The 24,209-nt window shown below is 32.8% G+C and overlaps 2 protein-coding genes across 4 annotated transcripts in view; one reads left to right on the forward strand and one right to left on the reverse strand.

Moving 5' to 3' along the window:
- LOC122504118 overlaps positions 1-24,209 on the reverse strand; it is a 52,076-nt gene that overhangs the window by 27,264 nt on the left and 603 nt on the right. The gene's annotated exons all lie outside the window — the stretch shown is intronic.
- The window catches only part of LOC122504120, a 66,126-nt gene that overhangs the window by 1,869 nt on the left and 40,048 nt on the right, over positions 1-24,209 (forward strand). The window contains exon 2 of one of the 3 annotated variants that reach the window (XM_043615039.1): positions 14,670-14,755. The exons of 1 other annotated variant lie outside the window; for it this stretch is intronic. The gene's annotated coding sequence lies outside the window, so the exon portion shown is untranslated. The remainder of the gene's footprint in view (positions 1-14,669; positions 14,756-24,209) is intronic. One more of the 3 variants, XM_043615041.1, reaches the window with a different exon arrangement.

Below are 24,209 nucleotides of genomic sequence, written 5' to 3' on the forward strand. Positions count from 1 at the left end.
TGCAAGTTTGCAGCAAACTTGCGCCAAATAGCAAAAACTTAAATGTATGCGCAGTAGTTTACTATGACATCTAGAGCTGCGCACTATATTTTAGTCATCTTCCCTGCAGGGAAGGCACCGTTCATCAAAATATATGCAATTTGAAAAAAAAAATTTTTTTTTAAATTTTTTAGGTATTTTAGAAAGTTTGCTGCAAATTTTCCTCAAGTTTTCATTGCAAACTTGCCAAGAGGGTGACATTTTTATTTGTATACAAGTTTGCTGCAAACTTGGATACAAACTTGCGAACTTTGCATGGAAAACTTGCAGCAAACTTGCAGAAAAATACTGCTAAAACGCCATAATATCCTAGGATTTTTATGTGACTCTCACACTAGTATCGTATGTGAAAATATCTCGCGTTAAATGCATATTTTTTCATGGGGAAAAGCCTTGTTTTTTTCTCCATCTAGCATCGGTATTTTTTGCAGGGTTAAAAGTATTGTTAAATTTTAAATAAAAAAATAATTTTTTTAATAAAACAAAGTTTTTTATATGTGGACGTCCACATGAAAAAGGCCCATTTTGGCACTATTGGACTTATCTATATGGGCATATTCCTGGCAAAATTTGGTACATTTTGAGTGGTTTTAGAACTTTTTTGGTTAAAAATTCGCTGAGTTACGGAATTTCAAAGTATAGAACGCCAAAAACCTCATTTCGAGAAAAACAGAAATAAAGATTGAGATACCAACTAATTATTGTATCTCTGGTTCTTCTTGGAACTTATTCAGATAAGAATTGTTTCAAGTTCAGGGCACCTTGAAGTTAAAAAACCAACAGGTTTAAAATTTTTAAAACCATCCCCCCTCTTAATTTTGAAAATACGAAAAATCGACAATATGAGCCCTTTTCTAAAAAGGACAGTTTTTCTATTAAAAACCCATTTTTTTACAAGATTAATGATTAGGTAAAATTTTATTGTGTCATTTGAAGAAAAATAATAGATATTAAACTCATTTAAAAATTTTTGACAGTCTCTATTATGAAAAAAAAATCGGACAAGTGCGAGTTTCACTCGCATTAAGATCGAGGGTTCCGTACACCAAAATAAAACTCATTGTTTATAAAAAAATTATTTCAAAAATTCTTACAAAATTTAAAAAAAATAATTAAAAAAATAGTAATATATTTTTTTAAATTTCGAATAAATATTTTTATTATTTTATTTTATTAATAAATCTTTATATTTTTTCTTTTATAGTACTTATCTTCGCCAATCACATTCTCTTTATTTTTTCTATAATTTGCACTTGAAAAAGAATATACAAGCTGAATCTTAACTCACCAGGTTTAAATTTATAAAAGTTAAAGTAGGGACAGTGTAATTTTTTCGAAAAATTCAAATTCTTGCCCTTCAATTTCGCAAATAACTCCACCAATCAGGTTCGCTATATTTTTCCTGTAATCTTTACTTAAAACTGAAGATCCCTACCGAATTTCAGCTCATAAGGTTGAGATTTGCAAAAGTTAAGGGGGGGGACAGGGTCATTTTTAGCATTTTTTTCGAAAAAATTGAATTTCTTTCCCTCCTAGTTCGCAAATATGTCCGTCAATCGGGTTCGCTATATTTTTCCTGTAATCTGCACTTAAAACTGAAGATCCCTGCCGAATTTCAACTCACCAGGTTGAGATTTGTAAAAGTTAAGGGGGGGACAGGGTCATTTTTTGCAATTTTTTCAAAAAAATTCAATTTCTTTCCCTCCTAGTTCCCAAATATCTTCACCAATCAGGTTCGTTATATTTTTTCTGTAATCTGCACTTGAAACTGAAGATCCCTACCGAATTTCATCTCACTAGGTTGAGATTTGCAAAAGTTAAGGGGGGGGACAGGGTCATTTTTTTCGAAAAAATTGAATTTCTTTACCTCCTAGTTCGCAAATATGTCCGTCAATCGGGTTCGCTATATTTTTCCTGTAATCTGCACTTAAAACTGAAGATCCCTGCCGAATTTCAACTCACCAGGTTGAGATTTGTAGAAGTTAGGGGGGGGGACATCCCATTTTGCGTGGCTGGGACGGACACACGAGTGATTTCATAAGGGTTCCGTCAGTACACCTATGGTGTACGGAACCCTAAAAATTGACGCAATATGCGAATTTTCATTTCGACAATTACGAAAAAAAGACGCTAACATCAATATCTCTGGTTCTTCTGGGAAGTTATTCAGATAAGAATTGTTAACAGTCCAGGGTACCTAAAAGATTAAAAACCAATAAGTTAAAAATTTTTAAAACCATCCCCCCTCTTAATTTTGAAAATTCGAAAAATCGACAATATGGGCCCTTTTCTAAAAAGGACAGTTTTTCTATTAAAAAACCATTTTTTTACAAGATTAATGATTAGGTACAATTTTATTGTGTCATTTCAAGAAAAAGAATAGATATTTAACTAATTTAAAATTTTTTGACAGCTCTATTATGAAAAAATTGACGCAATATCCAAATTTTTATTTCGACAATTACGAAAAAAGACTCTCACATCAATATCTCTGGTTCTTCTGGGAAGTTATTTAGATAAGAGTTGTTTACAGTCCAGGACACATTAAAGATAAAAAATCAAGAGGTTTTAAATTTTCCGACACCTCCATTTTTAAAATACGGATTACTTTTGCAAATGACCGATAAAATGGGCCCTTTTCATTTTTCTAAAGAACCAATGAAAGCAAACAGTTAAATTATCGATAAATTAATGAAAATCGCATGATTCGACTTGTCAAAACATGTAGATTGATAATAAAAAAAATTAAGATTTTGCTTGAAAATTACTAAATTGCGATTATTTTGAAAACTAGAACCGACAATATGGGCCCTTTTCATGTGGACCGCGCGCGCTGTGCTATTGACGCGCCCACAGTGGGATTTTTTTACAATTTACTGTTCAAAAATGTCTACAGCCTACAATTTTGGAACGATTTGAGTGTTCTTTGATTAAAATTAAAGGGGAATAAATTCTTTAGACATCCCTCAAGTCCGATTTTAAAAATTTTAATTGTTTATAATTTTTTAGTTCAATTAAAGTTAACAAATTAATACAATGTTTGAAAAAAGGACGTTTATTTTCTTATTCCGCTAATGCACATAATCAAAATCAGTTTAAATTAATCCAATATGACCACCAGGTAATTAATAAAACGTAAAATAATGTATTTAAATTGTTGTAAACAATATTAATTAACAAATAGATAACTCTGATTCCTCTTCACTAAAAAAGGTTTTTTACGCGTTTACTTTTTTATTTAGGGTCATTTAAAGAATATATGTCCTCCTTGTTTAAAAAAATAGTATATTACGCCTGCCAGGGCATCCAAATTTTTGGTTGTGACGTTGTAAAATTTGATATTTTACAATTCACAAGTATTTTTAATTATTATTGAATTCGTTGAATAACCTTTATGATAAAAGCTTCCTTAAATCAAAAATTCCCAAACGATTCGAGATTCTGAAAATATTTATTTTATTAAATAATTTAGAATTAATTTGTTTGTTCCTTTTTATTCGTTTTATGTAATTTGCGAGCCAACTTTATGAAAATTGAAAATGGTGAAGACTTATTCTGGTGATTGGACAGTAATTTTTGGATAATTTGACCTAACCTAAATTTTGGATTCTCAATTTATATCTCCGACGTACCCAATTGTTTGGATTTTTCTTGGAATGCCAATTATTCTCAAGCTCTACTTCAAGTATCTAGAAAATAACACTGACTTAATTCCCTGGAGGAATATTCAAGAACATTCTACTTTTGGAAGGTTTCATTATATTTTAAACTTTATTTGAAACTCCTATTGCTACGTGAAGACAAGGCCCATATTACCTGTTTCTGTTCAAGATTTTATGTCAGTTTGGGACTGAAAGATCGTCATAGTCCAGCTTTTTATGCATAAGTGGTTATTAGTCTTTTTGAATTTCAACATTAATCTCTTGTTCAACAAATAATTCTATTGGAGGAGAAAAATAATGATCTAACATCGAGCGTCAAATTCTTTTGAAGAAATTCATCATTTTAGAAGAAATATTCCAAATAACATTTCAAGCTATTTATTCTGTCTATAATCAAGTTTCTACTTTTCAAATTTCGTTCTACTTTCAATCACCATCAAGATTCATCGGAAGATTCCTTTTTGAAATATCCACCAATCAGAAGACTGTATTATGATCGCGAATTATTGTATACTAGAGTAACTTTCATTTTTTTTGGTTATTAACAAATCTCCATGGGGATAATAAACAATAGTAATTTTGTCATTCTTTTTCTGGGTTTCTTGATAGAAGGACGCTTTGTCTCGAAAAAGTTTTATCTTTGCTTAAATTTAATCTTTTAAATTTCAATAATAATTTAATAAAAATTAATCAATTTTGTTGGGCCATTCATTCGGAGATCTTGGTTTCATTTCTCGAGGAATATATTTCCGAGGAGGGAGTCGTTTGGCGTTTCGTGGGAATTTGTTGTCAACAATTTTTCAAAGTAAGATTTCTTGATGATTTTTAACGGTATTCTTTAGAATTCTTCGTTTGATTTCCTACAGAGGAAAAATGGATATCAATGTTTGAATATTTTATTATCAATTAATCATAACCTCACTTTTTCAAATTTAATTTTTTTTGCTATTCAGAACTCGAATCATGAAAGGAAAAGAATCTTTTTCTTTCTAATTTTTCTTTTTGTTAAGAATCGTTGTTAAAAATTATTATGTTAAATTCAATTGATATTTTGATTAATAAATTGTCATTATGGAAATTCATTTAATTTGTCTTTTCTTTCTTGAATGAATAATTGAATCTTGACATCAAGCCACCCCCTCTACTATTTTCCAAGTAATGGGACTGTAGTTAGCCCGGACACATTTTAGGAAGATTAAATTCGTGATTTAAATTATTATTGTGAGATTAGTGTGGGATTGTCGATACTTAGCTTGGTAGCTGTCGTGTATCGACAATCAAATTATCTTGAGAATATTGTTTATGTTTATTTTTTTTTGTATTTATTGATCGACACTTAGCCTGGTGGCCTCGTGTGCCGATAATAAATAAATTCAATTTAAATAATTGCCGGTAATTAGCCTGGTGGCCTTTGTTTATTCGGGATTATTTAGAAATCTGTTTTGTCCCTTTTGTGAATTTTGTTGACTGTCCTTTTAGGACTGGCGCCCACCCTTTTGCATCACATTTAATCGTTCCTAAGTAACCTTAAATTTTATTAATTTTTGCTAAATTTATTTTGTTTGAATTTTGGAAAGTAAATCATTGTTGAGTAAAATATTGAGGTTACATTTCTTATTCCACTCCCGTCTTAATTTGGGACACTTGATCCACCTGCGGAACTACCGTCAGGCCTTCAACTTCGCAAATGGTGGTCCCCTTGTCCTACTCCTTAACTGGGCCTTAATCCGCTCTAGCTTTGTAGGAACGTGGGTGGGAGGAAAACTAAATGATTTCCTCCCCCCCACACTCACACACAGCTGAGCACTGGACTCCTCCGGTCAACATCGTCTTCCGTCTCTTGCCGCTCTTGTTCTGGCATTATTTCCTCCTTGTCCTTGACAAAGTCTTCTTTGCTTCCTCGAGGGCAGTTCTGAAGACCTTGCAACCTCCTGATCCGGCGACATGCTGGATATTCTCCTTCTCTCCGAACTTTGCCTGGCATAAGAAGCAGCATGGGCTCTTCTTACAATCTGCTGCCTTATGGCCAGCTTCTCCGCACTTGAAGCACGCAGCTGACCTATCTACACCTTGGCAATCTCTACCTAGATGGCCATAGTCAAGGCACTTATGACACCTTGTGACCATAGTTCTGCTTCTTATCTTGCAGGAGACGAATACAATCTTTATGTGCCCAATTTTCTCCAGCTTATCAGCGTCTTCCTGATTGGTGACCACGACAGCGAGCTTTACTCCTCGCTTGTTTGGTCCCAGAACCGTCACCCTCCTACTTCCTGCTGGCACCGTAGAAATTTTCTCCAGGGCACACAGTACGTCATCTTTTTCTGTAAGGGCATCCATATCGCGGATTTCCAACGTAGGTCGCCGGTCCGCCATCTGCACCTTACCCAGATCGCCGATCACCTTTGTCACCTCTTCGGTGAACAACTTCTTGTTTGAAGACCCCCCAATTTTAATGAGCAGGTCTCCCTTTTTAGTGGGTAAAGCTCCCACAACCCTTGTCTGACTGGCCTCCAGGTCAGCCTCTTTTCGAACCTTCGCCAGCACCTCGGCGAAGGTAGCTCCTTCAGCCACTTTGACGACCACTGTGGCTCTTCCCTTCTTAACTGGATTTGGCTTTGGTGCCGGTTTGGTCTCGTTACCTTTAGACCTTCTAGAAGGTCCCTCCTCCTTCTTCTTTTTTGGGTCCTTCGTACTCTCAGGATCACTTCTCTTCCGCTTCTGAGACTCCAGGACAACGTTTTTAAGCATTACTGCATTAAAACGGTCACGTCTCATTCTTCGGTCCTTTCGTGCATCCTCTGACCAGGCTAACCCCTGGTAGAACTTCTCATCTTTTCTGGACGCTGCTGCGTGCTTCTCCTTCACATCCCGTATGAGCGATGTTATGCTTCTAAGTCCATCCTTAATTGTCCTATTGACATTCTTCTGGACATCGCAGGACTTGAGCATCTTGTTGACCTCTTCTTCCATTTCTAGAATGCTTGCTGCCTCTTCCGCCCGCAGCTTCACGCATTCATCTCGATGTTCATTGCAGCTAGCAATGTCAATCGCAGAAGCATTACTGAATACAGAAATGCAGCTGGCTTGACTCGTCACGCTGCTCGTACTCCCTCGTCTCTCCGCCCTGTCCACGATGATCTGTGGGACTCCCAACGCGTTGTTGCCCTCCTGCATCCTTGGGCCACTGGCCACCGTCCCCACGCTATGCGCTTGACGATCGGAACCAGTGAGGGATTTAGCCGTAGCATTACCCCGCAGGTACTCTTCCTCGTTTTTACAATCGCTCATGATGGATGTTTCTTGTTTGCTGGTTTTGGTCCGCGTCGAGTATTTGATTTCCTCGATACCACCTATTTCTAGGAAGCTAACCTATCCGCCACCTGGCACGCGTCCGATAGAGGACCAGCAACCCCGCGCAAAAGAACAGGTTCTAATGCGCCCCGGGTAGAACAAAAGTTCCAATTAGAACAAAAGTTCCAACCGGGCACGGAATTATTATTATTATTATTATTATTATTATTATTATTATTATTATTATTATTATTATTATTATTATTATTATTATTATTATTATTATTATTATTATTATTATTATTATTATTATTATTATTATTATTATTAATTATAATTATTTATTACACGGACCGCTTCGGAGACGAAACTAAATAGAAAATTAACTAAATTAACAAAGTGACTTTAGTTTCAAGTCGACACGAAACTTAATTAACAGACTGAGTTTAGTTTCGTGTCGACTTAAAACAAAAGATTGAAAATCACAATTATTTAGAGTCCATCACAGAAAAATTGTTTCCCTTGACTTACGTAACTAGAGCAACGTAAGTAATTAATGTAAGTTACGTAATCAGAGTAAATTATGTAACTACAGTAACTTACGTAAATGATCAAACTTACGTAAGTTACGTAAATAGAATAACTTACGTAATTAATCGAATTTACGTAAGTTACGTAACTAGAATAACTTACGCAATTAAATGGACTTACGTAAGTTACGTACTGTAACAGGTTTTACCATAATGAGTTGATTTTTAATTTTTAATCGAAATTCAATTATATTATTTTTAATTTGGAAGGATTATTTTCCCTACTTTTTACTTTCGAAACAAAGAGATTAAATTTGGTTAATATAAAACCTGTTATCTATTTTGATTATTCATTGAGTATGGATTTGCCCATGGCGCCAGGCAAACGAAGAAAAAAAGAAACCAAACGGTTTGATTCCGACGCGAGAATAGCCAATTCTTCAAGAGTGTTAAATTGGCCACGCTGGATTGACATTTTGAGTTTAGGCCTAAGATTCATATAAACACGGTCGAGTATTTCAGTTCCCGTGACAGGTCTTGTATATTTCGAATACAGGCCTTGCATGCAAATAATAAAATTCGCCGTTGATTCTTCGGGTCCTTGTATTCGGCCGGTGACTTGTTCCTCAAGTCGCCACTGATAATTGCGGTCGCCGAAATACGCACGACATTCAGCTTTAAATTGAAAGTAAAGAAACTGAAATGAAAGTAAATGCAACTTATTCACCTAAACCATTGTAAGGCTGAACCGTCTAAGATTAAGGGTGCCGCTCGAAGGACATCTTTGCCATGAAGTGAATTTAATTCCCCACTTACGCACGATTAAATCTAACGGTTTACGATACGAGGCAAACATCTGCTCATTACCTAAGTGGTGACTAGCTTGGTCATTAAATTCTCTAGAACTCGAATCTTTATTCGTTATCTTTGAGTAACCGGGTTGGAAACAGTGGTCAGTAATGTCAGCGTCGGCTGAACGCTGGCGAGTTATCGGTCTGAAAGAATAACGATTTTCACAATCATCTGATTTTAAATTAACATGGGTTTTCACGGTTTTACGTTGAGTCTCGGTTGGAGGTCGGTTTAAGGCTGGGTCAAGCCTGGGCCAGGCTGACGCTGGCGCTGGGCCACTATTACAGTTGGCTGGGCAGTGGCAAGTGCCCCGTTCGACTTCGAATTGACTGACAACAAGATTTAATTCAAAGGGACTAATAGCTGGCTCCATACGAGAATTACTTTTTTCATTCAAATGGGATCTCGTCCGAAGGAAGCCACTCCACAGCACGATCGCTTGTCGTTAAACGTTGGAATCGCCACGATCGATCAACCAGAACCCACAATTTACCCGAAATATTCGCTTTATGTGTGTTTAAATGGACTCTTAATTGGTCTTTCGACCAATTTTCAAATGGGTTTACGCCTGCTACCGGCGAGTTCATCTGACTCGATCTTTCTAACACGATCTTTTTCATTTTGACGAATTACAATTTACTACGATGGGAGAATATAATAATTTTAAATTAGAAGTTTGGTGTTCATAAAAATTAATTTTCTCCGAACATCATTTTTAAGATTCAACAGAAGCTGAATTTTTAAGATCAGATTCTCTAATCCGTCAATTTAAACCAAATCAATTGAAAAATGTCAAAAACAACATTAACCAAAAAATATTAATTTACTGTCATTATAAGTGACTTGGAAGGGAAAGATAGGTTAACAAAAAATTGAGTTTACACTTTATTTTTATTGATCGAAAATCACCACTCTGGTTTAGGAAATATCTTCACTTTTTTCAATTATTTATAGTTCAATTTAAATTTTAAAAAAATTATTATTATTAATAATTTTTTTTAATTTTTATTAAATTAGACAAAAGGCAAATGAAATTAATTTGCTCAGTTCAATGAATTTTTATCGAGATAGAGATGGCGATTTCTTCGCTAACAATTATATTTTATTTATCAATATTATTAATTTTTTTTAAATAATATTGAAAGTGACACTCGTTCTGACGCGCATTTAATAATCAATTTGAAGTTCGAATCATAAAGGTGATTCCAACTTTATTTTCAAAATTTCACACATTTTAAAGTCTCGGATTTACTCAATTTTCGATTTTCCATTTTACACATTAAATAATTTTCAAATTCGAGTCTTGTTTATTCCATAAATTTTTTTCAGTGATCATCGCGCCCCAAGTTGGGTGCCATTTGTAACAGGTTCTACCATAATGAGTTGATTTTTAATTTTTAATCAAAATTTAATTATATTATTTTTAATTTGGAAGCATTATTTTTCCTACTTTTTAATTTAGAAACAAAGAGATTAAATTTGGTTAATATAAAACCTGTTATCTATTTTGATTATTCATCGAGTATGGATTTTCCCATGGCGCCAGGCCATTTTGACACGGAATGACCGAACCAAGAGATTAACATATTATGCCGACTGCTCATTTATCGTTAATTAAATTACTCATAACCGCGGAGAGGGGGACAGTAAGGATGATCACTGAACAACACTGATTTATCAAACTTGACACTGATTTATTTTTATTATTTAATCAAAAGTTGTTGATATAGTCGGCGGCAAGCCGCCTAAACAAGATTCGACTTTATTGTTTTGACAATTAGATTTGAGACTGGTCAGAGGAACAGCTCATTCGAATATTAAGGGGACTCACCGTCGATTCGACGTCTGTCTTGGAACGACCCACGACTCATTTTTAGACACAAAATTATTTTAATTTAAATTTGATTTGAATTGTCACAATTGTGACGCACACACTATGACAACCAGAACGAGAATGCATATAAAAACATGGCCGTCTTCCTAGCCACGAACGCTTCGCTTTTTCCGCGCTTCGTTTTTCTTATCGAGGTGAGTCCCAGAGGAATTATTAATCTAAAGTTCGTTGGTCAATTATCTCTCGTTGGTAACCGTCTCTCAACCGTCGGTAATTAGTTACACGTGGCGCCACATGAGCGCTGCGTACGAGCCGATGTTACGCCACCGATCCAATATGACCGGACCCAATGTTTTGACAGGTGACTTGTCGCTATCTCCGAATTCGTCTTCCTGGCACTCTTAGATAATCGGGAATCACTTCCGACTATATATGCCAGGAAGCACTTCTCACGACGACTTTAGTTGTCTGCCTTTTCCGCGAGTTGAATGTGGAGTTGACAAGAGGCGAGAGTCTTTACTCTCGCGATTATTTTCAATGAAAACAAAGAATTGGAACGATTAGATTCCCAATTTATTTACTTGAATTTAAGCATCGATGTGACGAGTTTTCAGGTGAAAATTATAAAATTTATAACATTTAACGTAATTGACAAAATTGAGCTAAATATAATTGTTTACAATTTAATAACAAAGAAAAATAAAAGAAACCAAACGGTTTGATTCCCGTTCTGGTGCTATTTAGTTTACAAATTGTTAAACTAAAATGTTATTTTGTGCACGACTAGAATAGCCGGGTCACAGTACGTACTGTAACTTACATAAATGATCAAATTTACTTAAATTACGTAAATAATCACGTTTACGTAAGTTACGTAAATTTGATCATTTATGAAAGTTTATTTAATTGCGTAACTTATTCTAGTTGCGTAACTTACGTAAGTTTGATTAATTTATCGTAATTATCTTTATTAACGTAATTTACTCTGGTCACGTAACTTACATTAATTACTTACGTTGCTCAAGTTACGTAAGTCAGGGGAAACAATTTTTCTGTGATTGACACTAAATAATTATGTTTTTCAATCTTTTGTTTTGAGTCGACACGAAACTAAACTCAGGGCCGATTTCACCACCTGTAATTAGTGTAATAATTCGTGATTAAAGTATCTTAACCATCAGAATGCGTTTCACCATAATCCAAATGATGATTAACGGAAAGTAATCACCGATTAACCTAATTGTCCAAATTGGACTCGTTTAACAACTTAAACAGCGATTTCACAGAAAAAAAATATTATTTTAACACCAAATGTGGTGTTAAAATTACACGCAACATTTTTAACTGACACCTATTGAAAATAAACACGAGTAATTATAAATGTTGATTTGGACACATGTAAATACACGAAGAAAAGTTTTTACACGTATAATAATTTTTTACATGTGTAAATACGTGTATAAACACTATTATTATACATATAAAAAAATCTGACCAATTCAAATTTCAATCAGATTCTTGAGTTTCGATAGTTTTTTGCACGCTACTAAGTGGTTTTAAATGAGCATTTGCTGTTGTAGCATTTTGAATGATGCCATCAAAAATAATCTGCCTGTTATGCATTGAGTTTTTAATGTAGCCCTGTGCAATTAAATCTGAACGCCATTTCCCTAGTTGTTTGATCATTCGCATATTTGTTCCAGAGTCAGAAAGTGGAGTAGCTGATGATCGTCTAAAACAGTCGCCTGTGTAGTTTTCAGCATTTGGAAGTTGCAAATTGGCAGCAATTTTTTGTGGAACTTCTCCAATTTTGTGCCTTCTAACAACTTGGTGTTTACATTTACCATCTTGGTACCTGAAAAAAAATCTCTCTCAAAATTCACCAGGTGGTCTCAATCCCATATAATTTTTAACTTTGTCGTAGAAGAGATTGCCAATAATGAATTGTCCCGCGTACTCATTTTTGTTGACATTCACTGACACCAAATATTTATTCCCCAAATCTTCTACATCTTCGACTTTCACGTTCGTTTTTCCATCACATCGCATGCAACCACAATTTCCAAAAATCAGTATGACCAATAAATTAAAATTAATTATTATTAAATAATTAATTAAATATTTATAATTTCTGGAGAGCACGTCACATATAATTAATTATTATTAATTAATATTAATTTATTATTATTTAAAAAGTGAATAAATAAACAATATTATTATCTTTATGAATAAATAAACAAAATCCGGAGCTTCGTTCATGAATTTCATAATTTGGTTCCATCTTAAAACGAGAGATTTTTTGGGTTTGTAACCTTTGGCATTAGTCTTTATCATACTTTTCAAGTTTAGAAAATTGCTAATATTAATATTGTCCTTTACATTTAATGTTTTTTGCAACATACTCCAGACACTCCACAATGTTGGTGGTTTTAATTTTCTTTTCAATTACTCAAAATGAACAATTAAATTGTTTTCTTCTGAATTCGACAAGGAATTTTTGTTATCTTCTCTCCATTTTTTATATGTATTGTAGACTAAAAGGTATCGATCGCATGATTTTTTCGGCAACGTTCCACTTTCAACGATAGTTTTGGCTTCTTGGTCGAAATTTCTCAAGATTTCTTTCTCGTCGGAGGAACCTTCCGAAAAGGAGTTTCCCATTTTGGAGGATTTACACGTCTTTTAATCACTATAATAGAAATTCACACGAGAACGTTTTGTTTTTCAAACGGGAAACTGCTTGAGATTTGATTACACTTCGCATATGTCACAACACAGGGGCCGTATTCTCGAATCGATGACCCTAGATGTCGCATGCGACAGACCATTCGAGATGGAAAAAGATATACTCGAACGCTTGTCGCATGCGAGATTTCATGTCGTATGCGATAATTTCCGAATGGTTCATCTCGAGTGGGTAGTGGCCATTCGAGATGCAAAGTCGTATACGAAATGCTAGTAAAAAATAAGGTTGTGTGTCATCCTTGTAATAAACGTATATAATATAAAGTAGTATTAGTGTGCATGAACCGCATGCTAAAGAAGAAAAACTATACAAAATAACCTAAATGTGTTGTTTAAGAATTAAAAGTAAACTTGTGAAATAAAAGTTTATGTAAATAATTTAAAATGGATAAATTTCACATGTTTGTGTTATTTTTGTGAATGAATCATGTGAACAATATAAAGAGTCAGAATTCCTGAAAGTAGCCACCCAAAACCTTTTAATTTTCTTTTTCGTAGTAATGTGGTTATTTTAATAGTATTTTATATAAGAAACCATAATACCAAAGGATTTTGCAAAAAAAAATTTTTTGTTAATGTTATTAACTATTGAAAATTTTCAACGTATTTAATTAAAAAATTAATTTCTCAAAAACTTATTGATCGATTTTAATGTTTCAAGTTGCATTTTACTTGTCTTGAAATAAAGTATAACTGCCATTATTTTCAAATAAAAATATTTAATTTTAGTGAAAAAAGCAATTGTTTATTTATAAACAATTAAAAATAAATAGTATTCTAGATGATTTTTTAAGTTGAAAAAATTACTAAAATGTTCTTTATAAACCAGTGAAAAATATCCCGTTGGAAAAAAATGGCACGAAGTTTTAAATTGTTTAAACTTAAGCATTTGTACCGCGGTGCAGGGCGTGACTCTGGTCCTTATTGAGCGTACCACGCGCGTGTTATCGTTCCTGCTCGCTGTAAGGACTGCGCTTCTTAAACACTTCATTTATTTAAATAATTTTGTAAATAATTTTTTTTAATGGAATATTTAATTCATTCTTCTTATTGATTGGTAAATACAGATGTTTTACGTAGTTTGTTAAAATTTTTCATTGAGGAGCAAGTTCTCAAAATCTGATAATGAATTTAAAAAAAATGTAAATAAACTTGAAGTTAATATTTTGAGAACCTTACAATAATCAACATGCCACTTTTAAATTTATGAAAATAATTTACTAAATACGAATTTTCAATTTAAATACTTTTTAAAATAACCAAGACGAATTATAATTTTCATGTTTTTTGATAGAAAAATCACCATAACCTTTAAATCACTTAATAATTTGGTAAAGTTTCATTCCAAACAGAACACCATACATACAAGAACATTATAATAAAAATAAATTATTAAAAATTTTGTATTTTAAAATTAACTGTAGACAGCGGTTATGTGAGGAAAGCTATTTGTTTCAATTTCTCTGAATAAGAAAATATGGATTATTATTACACATTTACGGTACAAGTATTTTCCACTAAAAAATTACAGTAATACCGGTACAATTTTTGTTTTTATTGTTTATTATTTTGAGACATTTACAATAAATTAATGTGAGGACAAGAATTAAAATTCAAATTGAATTTAAATATTTTTTAAAACTATTCTTTAGAAAAAGTTATTAGCATACAGGTATGAAAAATTTTAATGTTACTTATTTCTATGTTTTCCAGAAAAAATATTTTTGATCGGTTTATATTTATTTAAAAATACCAGGACCGAACGTGTGCTTTAACTCCTACAAGAAAATAAATCGTGAGTGAGTATATCTATCCCTATTAATATAAAATCATATCGCCGCCGCCGCTGTTTCAGAAAGTTTTAAGGGACCCTTATAGTAGGGGGAACATAGTCAAGGTTGGCCCACTGTCAAGGTAGGTCCATCGCCAGAAACAAGTTATATTTGACCTAAATTCAGGTCAATATAAGGGCAGTTTTTACCTACAGGTCAAAATTACACAAAATTTAGGTCAATTTTAAGGGCAGATTCAACCTACAGGTAAAAAACTAACAAACTAACCCCTCTGCCCTCAAAATTTAAGTCAATTTTAAGAGTAGTTATGACTTAAAGTTAAAAATTGACAAACTTATCGCTCTGCTTTCAAAATTTAGTTCAATTTTAAGGGCAGTTTTGACCTAAGCGTTAAAAATTGCGTTTTACTCTGCCCGTAAAATTTATGTCAATTTTAAGGGCAGATTTAACCTACAGGTAAAAAATCGACAAACAATTCCCTCTGCCCTCAAAATGTAGGTCAATTATAAGGGCAGTTTTGACCTAAACGTCAAAAATTCACAAATAATTCCCTCTGACCTCAAAATGTAGGTCAATTTTAAGGGCAGTTTTAATCTACAGGTCAAAAATTAACAAACAATTCCTTCTGCTCTCAAAATTTAGGTTAATTTGAAGGGCAGTTTTAACCTACAGGTAAAAAATTGACAAACAATTCCCTTTACCTTCAAAATGTAGGTCAATTTTAAGGGCAGTTTTGACCTTAACGGAAAAAATGGACGAACAATTTCCTTTGCCCTCAAAAATTAGGTCAATTTTAAGGTCAGTTTTCATCTACACCGCAAAAATTGTCGAAAAAACTTCTTCTGACCTGACCTTTCCTTAAAATTTAGGTCAAATTTGACATATTTTTTAGCCTATACATGAAAAAAGCAAATTAATTAGGATTTTTTAAAAAGTCGTACCCTTATATTAAAGTTTGACGGAATTTTCGACCTATTGGTTAAAAGAAGTTTGACCTAAATTTCAATATTAAGTTTCAATCAATAAAAGATGTTATAAATTGACATATGTTTTTTTAAAATTCTATTAAAATTATTTTTCTGTCCTCAAAATGTACTTTAATTTTAATGGCAGTTTTTTCCTACAAGTTAAAATTTGACCAGAAATCTCCCTCTGATCTGATATTTTCTTAAAATTTAGGTCAATTTTAAGGTCAGTTTTGACCTACACGTCAAAAATTGACAAGAAAATTAAAAGGTTTTGGGTGGCTCCTTTCAGGAATTCTGACTCTAAATTTTTTCAATTTAATCTTCGTTTCATTTTTTCTGTCTGTTCACACTTTAAAGTTAGTTTTTGTGTATGCTTTTGTTTTTTTTTCTTTACAAAATATTGTTTCACAAATTGAAAGTATGCACTTTTTCAAGATTTAAAATAAAATAATATTTAAAATTATAAAATTACAAAAAATTTTGATTAACAAATAAATTTTCTTTTTGCAAAAATAGGAAATATATCCCTTTATTATGCATAATTTTAATTTTTCAATAACAATATTGTTCACAAACTGATTCTTTTCTTTAAAAAAAAAATATTAAATATTCCAGTTTCTTAACATTTTTGTAGAAAATTCTCAATTTACAAATGCTTTAATAATATTAAAAGTTTTTTAAAAATAAGGGAAAAAATGTTGATAAATTTGTCAATTACAAATTTTAATTGAAAATTGATTTGAAAGTTTTTAAAAAATAAAGAAAAAAACTTATTTAATATCAAAAAAATGTTGTTACATTTATTTACGAATTTATTTAATTGTAAAATTATTCGTAATAATATCAGTAACTTCTATTTAAATAAATATCTGATTGTTATTATTTTTCCATTATTTTATTACTTTTAAAAATAATTTAATTTTTGTAATCATTTTGTAACGTACGTCTACAAAATTCAATGTATTTAGTGTTTTCAACTAAAATTCTTCTATAAATTCATTATTTTTAATAATTAATTAAATACCGACAGATTAGCTCAGTCGGATAGATGCCTCGCTTGGCGGTCGTTTAAGGACCAAGGGTATAGTACCCTTGGTTCGCGCCCATTTGGCTTGGTATTTTTCCGGCACGTGAGATAATCTGAGCGGGAGGTTTGACGTCGAGGTATAATGATGTGCACCGTCGATTATTGTCCGGTACACACCATTAGAACTCGACTGTCGATAAACCGGTTGTACTCAGGAGAGGTTTTCTACAGTTTCCCTCTCCACTGGCGAGAAAACCCATTAGACGGGTGGTCCAGGCAAATGCGAGTACTCCTAATTTTCAAGTCGCTCTGTAGGCGCAAAACTTAGTATTAGGAAAATGTATATAATATATAATATAAAAATATCTCTATCCAAAAATTAGTGGCACGCTTTAGAAATTTTGAGCCAATACTAACAATTTTCAAATTCGATTTTTTGACATACCTATTCTGATGTTATTTGACATCAGGAATTTAAAAATCACATTTAAAAAAAATGTCATTCCGTATGTGTGTGGGTGTGTAAAAATTGAATTTTCATAAATATGTCGAGCTTATGAAAAGCTTTAGGGATGATTTTTTTTAAATTGTAGGTCTCACGTGCGGACATAAAATTAGAGTACCGTAAGTGAGGCTAAATTCGCTCATGTAGGGTAAATTCGCTCAACAGATATCTATTTTTTAAAATTCGATTAACATACTTTTTAGACAGAAATATTTAAGATTTACAATTGTTTTGGTTAATATAAATGCTAAACTTTAATTTAAAATTTATTTACAGCAAATTTATTGGTAACTTTCAATAAAAATTATGTTTAAACCACAAGTGAATAATTTTCATATTGAACAAGTAGTATGAAAAAATAAGGAATAAAGCTTTATTTCAAAATTTTTAAGTTGAATCCTTCTAAACATTACATTTTCTGTATCTCCAACATGATTTTCATAAAGCACAAAACTAAAAGCAATAAACAGATTCTGCAAAAAATCAATTTAAAAAAAAATTCAAATTTGTTGTGTAAATTCGCTCAGGAAATAAGTCTACAAAAAAGATGTTTGGGCCTGGATATTTAAAGTATGTTAATTACTTTAATTTATAATTCGATTTTTTCAAATAATAGAACTCTTATAACTGAAAATTAGACGATTTAAAACGGTTTAAGCACTAAACTGTCAAACTTAACCTTATTTTTTATGGTTATGAGTACGTTTGATTGAATGATTGAAACTAATTACTTACTGATAAAACAATATTAAATATTTATTCCAATAACTTTGGATATTATTCTTAATGTTTTTTTTTATTAATTCTAAAGAATATTTAGTTTCATTTTTGCAGATTATAATATATTTTGCCAGAATAATAATGGTGAGCGAATTTACCCTCATTTAAAGGTAAAGTCGCTCACAAAAAAACGGCTTGTAAATAATTTTCAGCAACATATTTTAATTTCTTTATGCAGTAATAGGAAAGAGAAAGAAAGGGTTAGGCTGCGGTTACACCTCTGCAGGCTGCCTGCCTGCGCAGGCAGGAGCAACGAGAGTAAGGGAGAAGTTTGAAGTCACTGACTCTCTTACTCTTGTACGTTACCATGACAACCTGCAGGCAGGCAGGCTACCTGCAGAGGTGTAACCGCAGCCTTAGAGATTAAATATTTTCAGTGCCAACATTTATTTTCATCGTTTCCCGAAGTTATTTAAAAAAGAATTGAAAAATTGAGCGAATTTAACCTCACTTACGGTACTTTGGTGACCTTTTTGCATTTGATCTATTGAGATTTAAGAAAGTGATGATTTTTTAATTAATTCAATTTGTGAATATCTTCTATCTTATATTCGATTGAAAAATATTAGGGGAAGTGCGCCGGTTGTGGGCACCCTTACGTAAACTTCGACGACAAGCAGACTTTACTGATCTAAGTATTGCAAGTCGTGTTCGTTGACAATACGGACTTTTCGTATTGATAACGAAACAAATATATGCACGGAAAAAAAAGTTCACGAATCTCTCGTGAACTAGTATATCACTTTTGGATGGGACACCAAATTTCAAAATTTTCATTCACTTTTGATTAGAAATGGCGAACGTCAACGAAAAACTGAAACAAAGTTAATGAATTTTTGATGAACTGTTAAGGAAGAGTAGTTATTCAAAAGTAGAGGTACAAGTTCACGAAAAAATCGTGAACTCGCGAGTGTCAGTAGTATGCGCAGTTCGTAATGCGCATCAAATATGGCTGATCAAGCATTCATCATTCAGTCGGTATCATCGGTGTTTACATTCGGGAAAATTCCCGGTTGTGGGCACCTTTATGTTAAGGAGGCTCTACCATCTGACAATGATGAGGACTACTGTCTCATCTATCTAAACTTTCTGCCAAGGAAAGTGACAGCCGCAAACTCCATTAAATGCGATGAATATAGTCGTTCAGTGCATTAGAAGTGCGTTATGGTATGCGTACTAGCTACTTCACATGCAAGCATTATGCTTTTGTTAGCGATGAGCATAGTGTGAAAACGTGTCATCATTTTTGTTCTTTATCCCGGCAAATTCTCTTAAAATAAAGAAACTTTCATTTCTTCTTTATTTGTGTTGGTTTCCTTTAATATTTTTCCATTTTTAGCGGATTTTTCAAGGGTGCCCACAACCGGGTACAAAATTTTTTTTGTCAAAAAATTCCCATTTCACTAAATTTCTAATAAAACTTTTTTATTTAAAGGAATCAATTTAATTCCTTCACTGACAGTCACCTTAGACCTCTAGCTTTAAATTCGTACACATATATTTGTATAATATGCACATGGACAAATGTTATGAGGCAAAAACAAAAGGGTGCCCACAACCGGAACACTTCCCTTAATAGGAATAAAAGTTACCAACTTTTTTCACAAAATTAAAAAAATCAAAAGAATGTAAGTTTTTTAATTTTTTATAACGTTGGTATTTACATCGGTTGATGGTTTTTAAATTTTAAATTATGTTCATTATATTTATTTTATTAAATAATTTAGAGTCATGAATTTGATATATATAACAAATTTTCTAAAATTAATTAACGTGAGTTTGAAAACAATTTCTATATTAATATTTAAAGGTCTAAAGTCTAAAAATTCCATAGTATGTACTGTCATATTAAACGTAGAAAACGAAATATATGTGTTTAATATAAAGGGTGCAGTAAAAGTATCAATAAAACTGGAATTTGACTTCAGCAATTATTAAAAAAAAAATAAAAAAAAAATAATAATTAAAAAAAAAAATAAAAAAAAAAAAAAAAAAATAATTAATAAAAAAAAAAAAAAAAAATTTTTTTTTTTATATTAATAATTATTATTAATTATTTTTTTTCTCAATTAGGCCAAATTGGAATTTATGAATCAAAATTTTCTAATTTTTAAATTCTAGAAATGTTTTATAAATGAATTTGAATATAAATAACTGTTGGAAGTGTAATTATAATTCAAATCAAATCACGATTCGCGGTTAACGTTAGAACTGCCCTCTATATCAATTAAGTTTAAAGTGCTTTCTATACTCGAGTAGTATCATTCTGGTTTGTCCCCAGGTGCGAATTTAGGTTTGCCGCCAGAGTTTGAAGGTTGGCCCAAGGTTGGCCTAACTTTGGCAAGCGAAGTTTTGGTTGCCAGAGTTTGCCCAACTTTGGCAAGTACAAGTGCCCACAGTTGGCCCAACTTTGCAAGCCAACCATTAAATGCAGAGTTTAACCAACCGTCGGGCCAACTTTGGCGACAAAGGTTGGCACAACTCATAAAAACGTAGTTTAAAAGACTTTCAGTTACGGTTGGCCGAAATCTTGGCCACGGTTGGCCCGACGGTTGGCAAAACTCAAGAAAAGCAGTATAATTGACTTATACTTTTTTGGTCGGCCGAACTCTGGGCCACGGTTGCCCGACGGTTGGCAAAACTTTGTGAAACGCAGTTTAATTGACTTAAACTTTCTTGGTCGGCCAAACTCTGGGCCACGGTTGGCAAAACTTTGTGAAACGCAGTTTAATTGACTTCAACTTTCTTGGTTGGCCGAACTCTGGGCCACGGTTGGCCCGACTGTTGCAGCTTTAATATACATTTTGCGTTATGCACTCCCCAGGTGGAATTTAGGTTGGCCACCAGAGTTTAAAGGTTGGCCCAAGGTTGGCCTAACTTTGGCAAGCGAAGTTTTGGTTGCCAGAGTTTGCCCAACTTTGGCAAGTACTAGTGCCCACAGTTGGCCTGACTTTGCAAGCCAACCATTAAATGCAGAGTTTAACCAACCGTCGGGCCAACTTTGGCGACAAAGGTTGGCACAACTCATCCAAACGTAGTTTAAAAGACTTTCAGTTTCGGTTGGTCGAACTCTGGGCCACGGTTGGCCCGACGGTTGGCAAAACTTTGTGAAACCTAGTTTAATTGACTTACATTATTTTGGTCGGCCGAACTCTGGGCCACGGTTGGCCCGACGGTTTACAAAACTTTGTCAAATGCAGTTTAAATGACTTAAACTTTCTTGGTTGGCCGAACTCTGGGCCACGGTTGGCAAAACTCTATAAACGCAGTTTCATTGACTTAAACTTTCTTGGTCGCCCAAACTCTGGGCCACGGTTGGCCCGACGGTTGGCAAAACTTTGTGAAACGCAGTTTAAATGACTTAAACTTTCTTGGTTGGCCCGACGGTGGGCAAAACTTTGTGAAACGCAGTTTTATTGACTTGATTTTTCTTGGTTGGCTGAACTCTGGGCCACGGTTGGCCCAACGGTTGGAAAAACTATGTGAAACGCAGTTTAATTGACTTACATTATTTTGGTCAAGCAAACTCTGGGCCACGGTTGGCCCGACTGTTGCAGCTTTAATATACATTTTGCGTTATGCACTCCTATGTGAGCGTAGCGTAGTGGTCAGTGTATAAGTCTTCGGTGCGTTAGGTTAAGGGTTTGATCCCAGAGAGCGTTAGATATTTTCGAAAATGTATGTATGAGATTGTGTTTAATAATAATAGGTAAAGGTTATATCTGATGTTCCCGCTAATAATAACCTGTTAATTGTTTAAATAATTTAGTTTTTTAATAATTTTTTACCTTTGGCTGTTGAAGTTGTCCAAACTTTGAAAATTGTGGTTGGCCCAACTTACGCATCTAAAGTTGTGCAAACTTTGGCGTCAGTCTTTAGACCAACCATTGAAATGTATAGTTGGCACAACATATGCATTGTAAGTTGGGTCGACTTCCTTATGAGTTGTCGGGCCAACCATCGTCGCCATTAGACGGCGAACCGTTATCATCTGTATGGTTGGCCCAACCTCTGGCACGAGAAGTTGGACCGACTTTGTAAAAGTTGGCCCAACTATGGGCCGACCAAAAAATCGCACCTGGGACATTACGTTTTCTGCATTTAACAAATTATACCTAATAAATCACTTATAAACTGTATTCTACCGTTCCTTTAGTTGGATCTACCTGGCCTTTTGTAATAATAACAAATTCCTATTTATGAATTAAAACTTTTCTTCTTGAATTTTAGAAATGTTTGGGGTATATTGTTGCTCTCCAAAATTCTATCCGGGCTTTACGCAAAAAAGGGTGAATCCATTCAGGAGTTTTGATTAGTTTCCCTATTGAAAATCCCCACATGGAATCTTATATCAAAATCGATGTAAAATCCCACTTTCTTAAAGGAAACCATATGGATTCCCATGCGTAAAATCGTATGGGAAATATGTTATATAAAATCTGACATAAAGCTCTATGTCAAACCTTATATGAAAGCATATTTCAGATCTCATATGTGAAATCCCTATGTGAAATCCCATGTAAAATCTTATGCGGAAATTTTCATTAGGGATATGGAAAAATTATACTTGAAAAATAAGAATAGATTTTACATTGGATTTGATGTAAGACTTAACCCCTTAACTGTTTGAGAAAAATTCAATCAGATGGCCAAAAACGTTGTTTTTGCTTTTATAACAGTCAGTTTATTTCTAAAAATATTTATATTGGCAAATAATTTCGTACATTTAAATGTTCAGAACTTCAGAGGACGTCTATGATTTCAGCGACCCTAAAAGCACTTATATACCAAGTTTCAAAAATTTCCATAGGAATTTATAAAAATTATCACGAAAAGATGTTCACGACACAGCGTGTGTGTCGTGAGCGGTTTTGACCATTAATTTTTACGACACAGCGTATGTGTCGTGAACAGTTAAGGGGTTAATATGGAAATATTTTTCAAAAAATGAAAAAATATTTTACATGAAGAATAATATGGGAAAATTACTCTCGAGAAATGAAAGTGTAATTCACAAGAGATGTGATGTAGGATTTGTCATGGGAAATATATGTATTAAAAATTTTCTTAAAGAAATATTCGTTTTTTTATTGGGTTTAGGTCATGTTATTCAGTGGTCAAGTGCCCCATATACTTCATTATGAGTCTCGTGACCGCTGAATAACATAACTTTAAGGAAATTAATATGGTTTCTTCTATAAAAGTTTTCTATAAAAGTGGGCTTTCACATGGTTTTTGATATAGGGTCTCATGTAGATTCCCATGTGGAAATCAAAGACGGATTTTAGTTAAGCCCTACTTTTAGCCTACACGGAGAGAAGAGTTATAGTGAGTTGTACTATTACGCATTTAGTAAGAAAATTTGAGTTGTGACAAATAAATATTAAGTAAAGGTTACAAAACAGCGTTCAATTTTTTTTGTCGATCAAACTAAACATAGTAGTAAGGATGAATGTCTGCTTAGTAAAGCAGACAAAACTAATTCTGTTTACATTTTTAATCATATTATTAATTGAACTTTAAAAAAAATATTAAAATTAATTAAAAAGCTACCTATTAAAAATTAAACGAAATCGAGAAAAAATATTATTTTTCAAAACTTTATTTGCAGTGTTATACTTATTATTTATGCTTGTTATTACAACAAATATTAGGTTATTGTTATCATAATAATTATAAAAAAAAGTTTAGCTGTTTATTTAAATATGCGACAAATATATTTTGTAAAGAAATATAGCTCTTATAATTTTCTCTATTTAACTAAACAATTACAGAAATTATAATTTTTAAATTGATTTATTATTGTTACCTTATATCACCGTCAGTGTATTTTTGTAAAATATTACTTGATTTTCTTCTCGTTCCCCATATATAATAAATTTTTGAAAAAATAATTAATTAATAATAATTATTTCTAAATAATTAATTATTTACAAAGTGTTAACTATTATATTAATTATTATAAAAGAGGTTAAATTTTATTTTGGTAAATTGTAAACAGAATCGCAGATATGACAATTTATATCGTAGACGATACTAATGAAGTTAGTAGTCTTAATAACTAAACGGCCGTTTAGTGAAGTTTACTTTTTGTTTTGTTAAACGAAAAAGTCACCATATTGTTTAGTAAATATGACTCAGGGCTGAGTAAGATTGACTACTTTCTTCTCTCCGTGTACA

Source organism: Leptopilina heterotoma, unplaced genomic scaffold (assembly GCF_015476425.1).
Source record: "Leptopilina heterotoma isolate Lh14 unplaced genomic scaffold, ASM1547642v1 Lhet_278, whole genome shotgun sequence".
NCBI classification, from domain to species: Eukaryota; Metazoa; Arthropoda; class Insecta; order Hymenoptera; family Figitidae; genus Leptopilina; species Leptopilina heterotoma.